This window comes from Belonocnema kinseyi, chromosome 10, assembly GCF_010883055.1.
Source record: "Belonocnema kinseyi isolate 2016_QV_RU_SX_M_011 chromosome 10, B_treatae_v1, whole genome shotgun sequence".
In the NCBI taxonomy this organism is placed as follows: Eukaryota; Metazoa; Arthropoda; class Insecta; order Hymenoptera; family Cynipidae; genus Belonocnema; species Belonocnema kinseyi.
In genome coordinates this window covers 35,055,101-35,065,732 of record NC_046666.1, presented here as the reverse complement: position 1 = coordinate 35,065,732, position 10,632 = coordinate 35,055,101, and positions in this window count along the sequence as shown.

Sequence of the window (10,632 nt, the reverse complement as noted above, 5' to 3'; positions counted from 1 at the left end):
AAAGTCCGGCCGTTCTGACGGGCGGATCTCGCGATCTCGGTCCAACGATTCGCCCTACTTCTTACATACAGAGTTGCGCCTCCTTATATCTTACTCCGTGGTCGAAACGATCGAGAAATACTGATTCCTGTTCTCAGAACGTCAGGAAAACATCGAAAAATTCGGTATGTATCATTTTCATAAAACGGAAAGAAAAAACGGGAAACGAATTACTAAAATCATTGGTGTGCGTGGGTTAATCATCGAGATGAGGCTTTTTCTTTTACTGTATGTCGCAGTAAACCATCTATGTATGTAAATATTCATTTTCGGATAGAATTTCGACGAAGAAGATTTTCGGCGCGCGCCGCTGCTTTTCTTTAAAATTCTAAACTCCTACAATTTTCATTAGATCGATGTCAAATTTGGCTCAAAATTTGGCCAAATATTGATTATCATGAAGATATGTTTCTTTAAGCGAGAGTTGGTAAAATGAAAAACCATAGATCGCTACGTTACTTTGATTCATATCTTTGGCTTTGATGAGAAGTCACAAACTTCCATTTCAAATTTCAAGCGATTTGGTCTATTAGTTTTCCCAGAAACGGTAGTTTAAGTTTTATAAAACATTGAATTTATCGATTTTTGCAGGGAAAAAATTACTTTTAATTTTTTATTTTAAAAACTATTTTTTTTTACGAAAAAATGCCTGAGAGAAAAAAGATGCGCGTCGAGTTATTTCTCATGCGCGCTCGGCGAGTTCTATTACCCGGCCCTTCAATTGATCATATTACACAATATATCTATATTTAAACTCAGAGCTCGATTCCTCTCTTTTTCCTAAATTTCGTATTTTTTTTCTTTACAAGCTGTATAATTCAATTGGATCAAAGGGATTTTCACACTGCATCACCCTGCCGGAAAAAAAGAAAGAATCGGAAAGGCCGCTTCGGAAAAATTCAGAAAGGTTTCGGAAAGAGAATCGGAAAGCCCAGCAATAAGCGTAGAATAGAGAAAAAATAATATTTTCAGATTTTATCTGTCTAAAATGCCACAATAAGAATAAGATACCTCCTAAACTTGTTCACTTCTATCTCCATAGCGACCGCCACACAGTTTTCTAGTCTCCCAAAGAGAACGTGTTTTCAAAATATTTAATTCCTATTGAATGTACCGGTAACGCACCTCACAGAGATATTGTTTATTCCTTACAAGCGGTCATATTTTGATTTTATTTAATTCCTTCTAATAAGTTCACAAAATATGTGTAATAAGTTGTTTTAATTCCTTCATGCCGAATGTAAATTCTGAAATTTTAATTCTCACCAATTCAACTCTGCCTCTCTTAGAGTTAAAATTATTTAAATCCACACATTTGAATATATTTCTTTTGTTCATTTTTTAAGACGTTTAAATAAATGATAAAAATAGTAATAAATATAAATTTAAATATTTTTCGAATTTATAAGTCATAAAAAGATTTAATAAGTAAAAATAGGTTAAATAAATGCTTTCGTTAAATTTTACTAAGTCGATTGACAGAAATAGGAGTTGCAATTTTTCTGTTCCCGTTGGGGGATTATTAGGAAAAATCGCGTATTCCTAGGAATAGAAATTCTTAATTTTTCTGAATTCAACGCTTATTACCGGGAGGGCTATGTGAACTTTGCTTCCGTTTCATTCCGAACGCATTCTCTTTCCGAAGCTTCCCGATGCGTTTCTGAATTTTTGCGATGTGTCCGAGTTTTTATGTTCGTTCCGATTTCTTTCTGCATAAATGTGAAATATATATATTAATTGTAATAAGAACTATATATTTAATTGAAAGCCCCCCCCCCCTCTCTCTCTCAGTTATCCTCACTCCCAGTTTCAGCTAAATCGACGTAGTCAGTTCTCATGGCTGCTACGATGATCCTTGATCTAAAACGAGGATCTGATTAGAATGCAAATTAGGTAAGTGGCGTAAATAAATTTATTTTGTCCAGACCTCACAGAAGGTTTTTTACGTAAATTACCTAAGTGAAGTATTTTACATAGAAAGCAGGTAAAATATCTAATAAATGACCTACCAAGATGGCGGACCTGTAGGACTGTGCTTAACCTCAATTTTTTGAATTTCTGATACTTACATCTGTAAGAGTTTTTTTCATTGCCATTATTGTTGATAAAAAGATAATATCAACTAGAGCAAAACAGAAAGAACAAAAAACCACTCCGGGCTTCAATATATTCAATGTAATTATCTTAATTTCAAACGTCTACAAGTGATAATTGTGAAATATTGTTATTCTTGTTCATTTAAATACTTGTCATTGAAATGGATTTTAATATCATTTTTGTATGAATATCAGTGAATTATTCAAACCCAAGAAGTATTCGTAATTTGCTGTGAATTTTCAAATTTATATCTATTTTTTCATTATCAAAAATCAATCATCAATATTTTTTGAATATTGAATTTTAAAATTTAATTATAATAAAATAATGATTTTTAACCAGTAGACAAAAACATTGAACAATTACATATACATTGATAAACCAACTTCATTATAATAAATTTATCTGTCTATACGATTTTTGAAATTTATTTTTAGAAATGTTTGCAAAGGGCAACAAGTTTTAGAGCTAATGTTTGTGGAGGGAAATGGAAACCACAGAACGTGAAGTCCCATACACGTGTAATTTACATCATGTAAGAAACTAGGCACGTAAAATATCTAGTAATTTACCATAAAGAATTATGTAAATTACCTAGGGTATTTTACTTACCCATCCCTGTTTAAAACACATGACCGGTAAATGACGGGTAAATGACGGTCAGAAAAAAGTCATAACATAAATGCGGCAAGCGCCGGCGGAGTGGGGGAAAAATATATATAGCTACTACTTCTTTCTCTGTAGGTAAAATCGTTGCTCGGAGGGTAGGATGTTAAATCTATTTTATCCGTTGCTCCTCGCAGCAAATCCCTATCTTAGCAAAGATTTCTCTAAACACCGATAAAGTAGAAGCAGGGATTCTGATATGATTTACAAAATAACAAGTTACTATAAAATTATCATATTTTCACAATTCTAATCCTTATTTCATTTGTGAAATTAGTGATAATATTAAAGGTAAATATATAATTTTCAACACACGAGTTTGTTTTTCAACCAAGTGAATTTATTTCTAAACCAAAAGATTAATTTTAATCTAAATTGATGAATATTGAACTGAAGTACTTGAATTTTTAAACAAAAAGCAGAATTTTTAATAAGAAGATTAACTTTCAAAGAAAAACCTGATTTTCTACAAAAAAAGTCGATTTTCTACCAAAAAGTCGATTTTTTAACAACATACTTTAATTGTCAACGAAATAAAAGAATTTTCAATTCAGAAAAACAAATTTACATCCAAATTTTTTAACTTTGAACTAGAAACGGTCAATTTTCCATCCGAAATAGTTATATTTTCTACTAAAATAGTTAATTTTTTAGTTAAAAACTGATTTTAAATAAATTAGTTTTATTTTTAAAACGATACGAATTTTCATTTGATATGATGAATCTTCCAACAATAAAATTAATTTTCAACAAAAGAGTTCAGCTTCCAACCGCAAGTACCGCAAGAAACCGCAAGAACAGGGATTTTTTAAACTCCTTTCTTCTGAATCCCACTGTCAATTTTTTCTTAAATACCCGCTTCATGTCAAAAATTCCTTGTTCCAAGGGAAATGGTATTACTTTACCAAAACTCCCTGTACTAAAATAAAAACGATAATTATTTTCACTCATATTCCCCGCAACCCTAGATAAAGTAAAAATTACTTTTCTAAATTGACAAAAAATACTAAAATATTGAGAACTTGAATTTTGCAACGATTAGAAGTAAATTTCCGGTTTTTTAACTCAAATCCTGGTTTTTCCCGGTTTCCCGTTAAAGCCGCCACCATGATTATAAATAAATTATATAGAGATATATATTTTTTAGAAAGCGGAAATGTATAGATGAATTAAAATGAAAAAGTACATTATAAGGCTAATTATTAATGTTTAAATATTATTATTATTATTATTATTATTAGTAAAGTAATATTATCAATGTTTGAAATTTGCAACAATTACAGTTGTTTATCAAATTTATTAATTATATTAGAAAAATAAACAATAGAAAAATATTAATACAATTCAAACTGTTTTTCCAATACTCATCTTTCTATTCAATTTTCCTAATATTAAATTACATGTTTTCATGAATTTTTTAGATTACTAATTATAGATGCTCCTATTGTTGCTGACAACTTTATTCTTCCTTTTATATTCATAAAAAGTATCTACTTTTTAATTAATTTTAGTATTTTTGCTATACATAACAATGCAAAGACAGGCCTGTCTGATCTGAGCGCCATCTATTGGATTTATTTGAATTACGATACACCTCCAGATGCTAAAATAACTACTGCCACATACTAGAGTTCTGAGCCGATTATATTACTTTGAGAACGGTAACGAGAATGAGAATATTACCGATGTTTCTTGAACATCCCAGTGGGAAAAAAATTTGACGATGTTTTTACGATATCTTAAAGACACATTAACGACATACACATAGGATATTGTGGAGTTGTCGTAAAGATATCGTAACGATGTCGTAAAGAAGTCGCCAAATTTTGTGCCCATTGGGATTGCAGCTCACTTCTTCAGGGCTGACCTGGAACCCTGAAGAAACCCTGAAGAAGTGAACTGCAATGTTCACGAAACGTCGGCAAAATTCGTAGTTTTTTACACGAGTGAAACCCGAAATATCTCTTGTTATCAAAATTTTCTGAGAATTTATGAGAATCTCAGAATTTATTTTAATAGAGACAATTGCATTTTTTCGTTAACTTTTCGGTTGAAGATTGAACTCTTTTTTTGAAAGCTTATCTTTTTAATTTAAAATTTTACCTGCTTTAGCAGAAATTAAACCTTTTATTGACAAAAATGCAACTGTTTGGTTAGAAATTAAGCTATTATACGATTTTCTTGAAAACTTAACTATTTTGTAGAAAATTTACTGTTTGTTTAAAATTATATTTTGGTGTTGAAAAATTAAATTAAATTTTTCTGGATAAAAGTTCCAATTATAATAAGAAATTTGTTTTTGATTATAAATTCATCTGTTTTAGTACAAAATTGACCTTTTTTGGATAAAATTGCAAATATTTGGTAGAGAATTGAACTACTTTGTTAAGAATGAAACTTTTTTTGCGATAAAAAATTCTTCTCCTTCAAGATAAATTTCATATTTTTTGATAAAAATGCAACTATTTGCTAGAGAATTCAACAATTTTGTTAAAAAGTCATCCTTTTTCGTTAAAAATTCGTCTTTTTGGATTGAAAATTCAATTTTTTTGGTAGAAAATTATTACTTCTTAAAAAATTCACAGTTTGATCGTGAAAACTCGACTAAAATCTTTCTCATCAGAAAATTTATCTTTTTGATTTAAAACGTTATCTGTTAGAAAAGAAATTTCCTTTTTTGTATGAAAATGCAACTGTTTGGTAAAAAATTGTTCTTCTTTGCTTGATAATTGAACTAATTTGTTTAAAACATTTAATTGAATCGTTTTGTTAAGAAATCACTTTTGTGTTAAAGATTTATATTTTAAGTTGAAAAGTTATCTCGTTGGTTAAAAGTTTAATTATCTTGTTGAAAATTAATCTTTTTTAATTCAAAATTAAACACCTTGGGTCAAATTTATACTACATTTTGAAATTTTTATTTATTGAAGGTTTATGTCTAGATGTGTTTTTTTTTTTGGTTTAGAATTCTTTTTTTAACAGAAAATGTAATTTTTTCCTGTTTTTAAAATTGATATTTTTTAGTTGAAAATTCGGTCAATAATTTAGATAAACGTTTATTTATTTTTTAAGTGAAAAATCTTTATTTGATGGAAATTCGTCTTTTTTGTTTTAAAAATCCTTTCTTTTATTGTATAAATTTCATTCTTATTTTATCAAAATAGAAACTATGGCACTTTTTCGTTGGCAATTTGTCTTTTTAGGTTGATTATTCAACTATTATGTTAAAAATTCAATTATTTGGTTGAAAATTCCCGTCTTTTTTAAAGAGTTATCTTTTAAAGTAGAAAAAACTTCTTTTTTTTGTTTCAAATAAATTAATACATTTGAAAATTTTGAATTTGCATAAGAACCACTGTGATACCTGAATATGTCTGTCTAGAAAATAATTTATATTCAACTGCTGATATAACCTGAACAATAAAAATATTGTTAAAAATCATAAATTTTTAAATTCTCTTAAATTCTCCTAAATTCTTCCATAATTAAATTTAATAAGTTTCGTTTAAATTTCATTGATCATAAATTTCGCAGTTTGAAACTAGAGATGGGACCTTACCCGTATGACGGGTAAATTTACCAGTTTTACCGGTAATATCAGTAATGACGTATCAAGCTGGTAAATCTGGTTAAACTAATATTTTTTTAAAATCATCATTTTTTTGAATGATAATTTATGGTGCAAATTAAGATCCATATCCATACAAGTATAATTGCAGAAATATCTGTCTTAAAAATTAAAAATTTCGTTAATCAAGTGAAAATACGTAATCATAACCTCAAAACTTAGGCAAATCAGGCGGTGATTTTGAAATTGTACTTTCTAAATTTCAATGAAGAATTAATTCAATATTAGTTCAATATCAACAATAATCAATAAGTAACTATGAAACTTCTATAAAAAGCCTATTAATTTACTATATGAATAAGATATCTTAGAACTTTTTCCATATATTACCTTTTCATCATGTAGGGCACAAATTACATTTAATAAGTATCATGCTGATATTAGGTTTTTACATCTGTATTATTAAGCTGGTACAATTATAAAGTAATGTTATTTGAATTAAAAAAAAAACAAAATTAAAACTTTCATTATTTCCGAAATATCATGAGAAATAAAATTTCATCATTGTAGTGTAATTTCATGAAAAACTCTTAATGCTTAGAATCTGAAGAATAGAAGTTTCTTTTCTCCTATATATACATTATTAAAATTATACAAATCTACATTATTGAGCGAATATAATAAACAGAAATCATTTAGGGTGCTTGAGAAAATAAAATGTGAAGGCAGATTTGTGGGTCGAATATTATTTATAGCTTATTACTTGTAAGACGAGGTAGTAATATATTTGATTATTTAATGAAATTTTATTATTTTATATTTATTTTATTAGAAAATTAAAGGGATTATATGAAAAAAACAAAAATAATATCAGTTCGGAGAAGTAAATTAATTTAAAAAAACATGTCATTATTTGAACAATTAATTATTGTTTAATTCAGAAGATCTAGAAATTGACACAGAGATGTCCACTTTTTTCTCAAGCTGATATTTGATGCTACTTTTTGTTGAATAATTACATAATTTTGTTAGTATAGAAAGAATATATTAACTATTTTTGAATTTTTAGGACAAACTGAATTTCTTTAAACAATAATTTTTTGCCAAGAAAATATGTTAAAAATCACATTTTATTAATTAAACATAATATTGAATTATTTTGAAGAGTACTGAGTCTGCGAAAAGCATGATGTGATTGTTTATACAATTAATTATTGTTTTTTTTTCTTCAAATGTCCTTCAAATCGTGTATGGATGGTTAACGAATAAAAATTGTTTATTCAAAAAAATGCCCTTTTTTATAGCATTTGCTACTCGAAAACATTGAATATTACATTTATTTCGGAAAATACGATTGTAAAAATATTTTCTTAAAGTGTTTAAAAAATTTTTTAAACGGTCAAAATGTGCTTTCTATCCATTATAGATTTACAAAAATAATTGAATGTATTCCGTTTTATATTATTTTTTAAGGTCATCTGAAAAAACTTTACCTTACCCGCCATTCGGGTAAGGTCCCATCTCTATTCCCATCACTATTTGAAACTTTCAAAGTAAAATTTTCAAAATAAAACATTCAACGGCACATTGCTAACTGCTGGTAGTCTGATCAATATAGGTTTTGGTAAAGGAGGGAGGTCTCACTGCCTGCGCATGCGCATTTTAACAGCCGGCATCCGGCATAGGTAACTGCCGTCGCCAGCAGCCAGCAGTGATGCCAATGTTTGGACCTGTACTACTGCGCTTGCGTTAGGGCTGCGCGCTGGTTGGTCGCGCTTGACGCGCGATTCAAAATTAGTTTAAAAACTTTTCTTGTAATTTAAATAAATAATGATTAAAATATGCAAAAAATGTACACAGATTATGTAAATTTTCATTTCAGGCAAGAAAAAAATGTATAACACATATATTTGATAAATAACAGTTTATTTTCCTTGAACTCCAAAGACTAACTTATATTTCACAAAACATTTTTTAATAGATGCATTTTTAAAATAGCATATAATATTTCAGCAGCTTAATATATAGATGTTAATTGCAGAATATAATAATGATAATACTTGAATTTTTCTTTAAAAAAATTTAGCTCAGAACTAAGGTTGTTAACTTGCTTGTTGTTAAGGTTGCTTAAATTGTTAATTAAGGTTGTTCTTTTTAATTGAGACGTGGCAAAACCACGCTCAAAGTAAAAGAAAACACAAAAGTCATAATTGCTGATAAAAAAGTGCAATGGGGAGCTTTCGGGGGGGGGGGGGGGGGGGGGGGGGGGGGGGGGGGGGGGGTGTTTATCATTTCAAATAAAAGGAAAATGCAAGTAAAAGCGGAATTCTCAAAATAAAGGGCTATATTTTATCAAGCAAACATTTAGACCTTTCCAGCCTTCTCCTCGCACTCAGTTCCCTTTATAAAATTATGTAATTTTGTTAAAAAAAATTAATTAACATGATAATAAATTGTATTGAAAATAAAAAGAATTAAGGACACTTAGATAACAAATTATACATTTCTAACAAAACGAGAACAGAAAATTAGGAAGAAGAATTCGAAATAAAGAAAAAAAAGAATATATTAAGTTAAATAAGTATCAATAAATTTCAAAAAACGACAAACAAACAAACAAAATTATCAAAACACGCTCAAAATAACATTTTTGCATTTTAATTATAACTACAATGCAGTCATGACAATTGATGTATTTATAGGTTATATAATTATATGAATTCTCAGAAAATTTATTTTCACTTTTCCAAGAAATTTCTATTTAAATAAAATGTTTTGTAAAGTATAAGCTGGTCTTTGGAATTCGGTGAAAATAAACTGTTATTTATAGAATATATGTGTTATAATTTGTTTTTACCTGAAGTCAAAAGTTACACAATTTATATACATTCTTGCGCATTTTTTAATAATTATTTATTCAAATTACAAGAATTGTTTTTTTAAGTAATTTTGAATTGCGTGCCAAGTGTAGCCAAACAGCGCGCGGCCTTAACGCAAGCGCAGTAGCACAGGGTGCCAATATTGGCATCACTGGCAGCCGGCTGGCAGAACCGGTAGCCAGCTTGATATAATGGTTGCCAGTTTATCACGTCTAGCGTCAACCAGTCTCATGATGTTGCCAAAAATCTATGGAATAAGAAAAAGAAGCCGCGATGGGTGAAACTTCCAAACAGGAAACTCCTGCCTCTACTGAACTTCATCCACGCTGTGCCTTTCTCATGCGTAAGTCTTTCATAAATTGTATACATTTATTATCTACGAATCTCGCGGTAAAGGTGAACTTAAGGTGAAACGGTAACTTCCTCCAAATAGTTTCAGCAAAACCACTCGCAAAATAATGCATTAATTCAAATTTTGTTTTTTGCACTGTTAAAAGTATATCGAAATCTATGGCGGGCTTCTCTTCAAAATTAATTTTTTTCATTTTTAAAAATTTTTATTAACAAAATCTGAGATTATCGCATCCCGAAAATTTTGGATGTTAAAAATGGGAGAAGCCTGCCATGCGGAAAGTACTAATGAACATAATATCAATAAAAAAAGATTAAATTATTCACTTATTTAAACATGGTTTTGCTGAAAACAAAGTAAAATAAACCAGGAAAAATTCTGCGGAAAACCGGTTTTTTAGTTCCCGGCTTTACCGCCAGTGGTCACTACTGATCTATTCTTGACTTGAGACTATCCTTGCGAAAACTGCAATGTCGGTAACATTGGAGAACTTATACCTGCGTATACCTCAGGTCGAGACGAAGCCCTTGCTTATGACCCCATTTATTCCAGATCAAATAATGTGAGATTCTTTCAGAAAGGTTTTCTTTCTGCCAAACCTCTTGAAAAATAATATAAAAATTGAAATTTCGATTATTTAATGTTTACTGCTACATATATTGATAAGGCGGGCTTCTTTCGAAATCAAATTATATCCGAAATTACACTTTTAGTATTTAAATAAAATAGAAGTGATTATTCAGCAATTTATCTCTTGGTAGATTTCGGTAAAAAGATGTTTTTTTTTCTACCAAAACACTCGAGACAAAATGAAAAATTTGCACTTTTGTTTATTTAATGTTGATTGATATACTTTTCTATTTGGCGGGCTTCCCTCGAAATTAAATTATATTCGAAACTACATTTTTAATATCAATAAAATAAAAGTTATTATTAATCAATCTATCTTTCCGTAGATTTCGGTAAAAAAGTGTTTTTTTCTACCAAAACACTCGAAAAATAATGCAAAATTTGCACTTTTGTTTATTTAA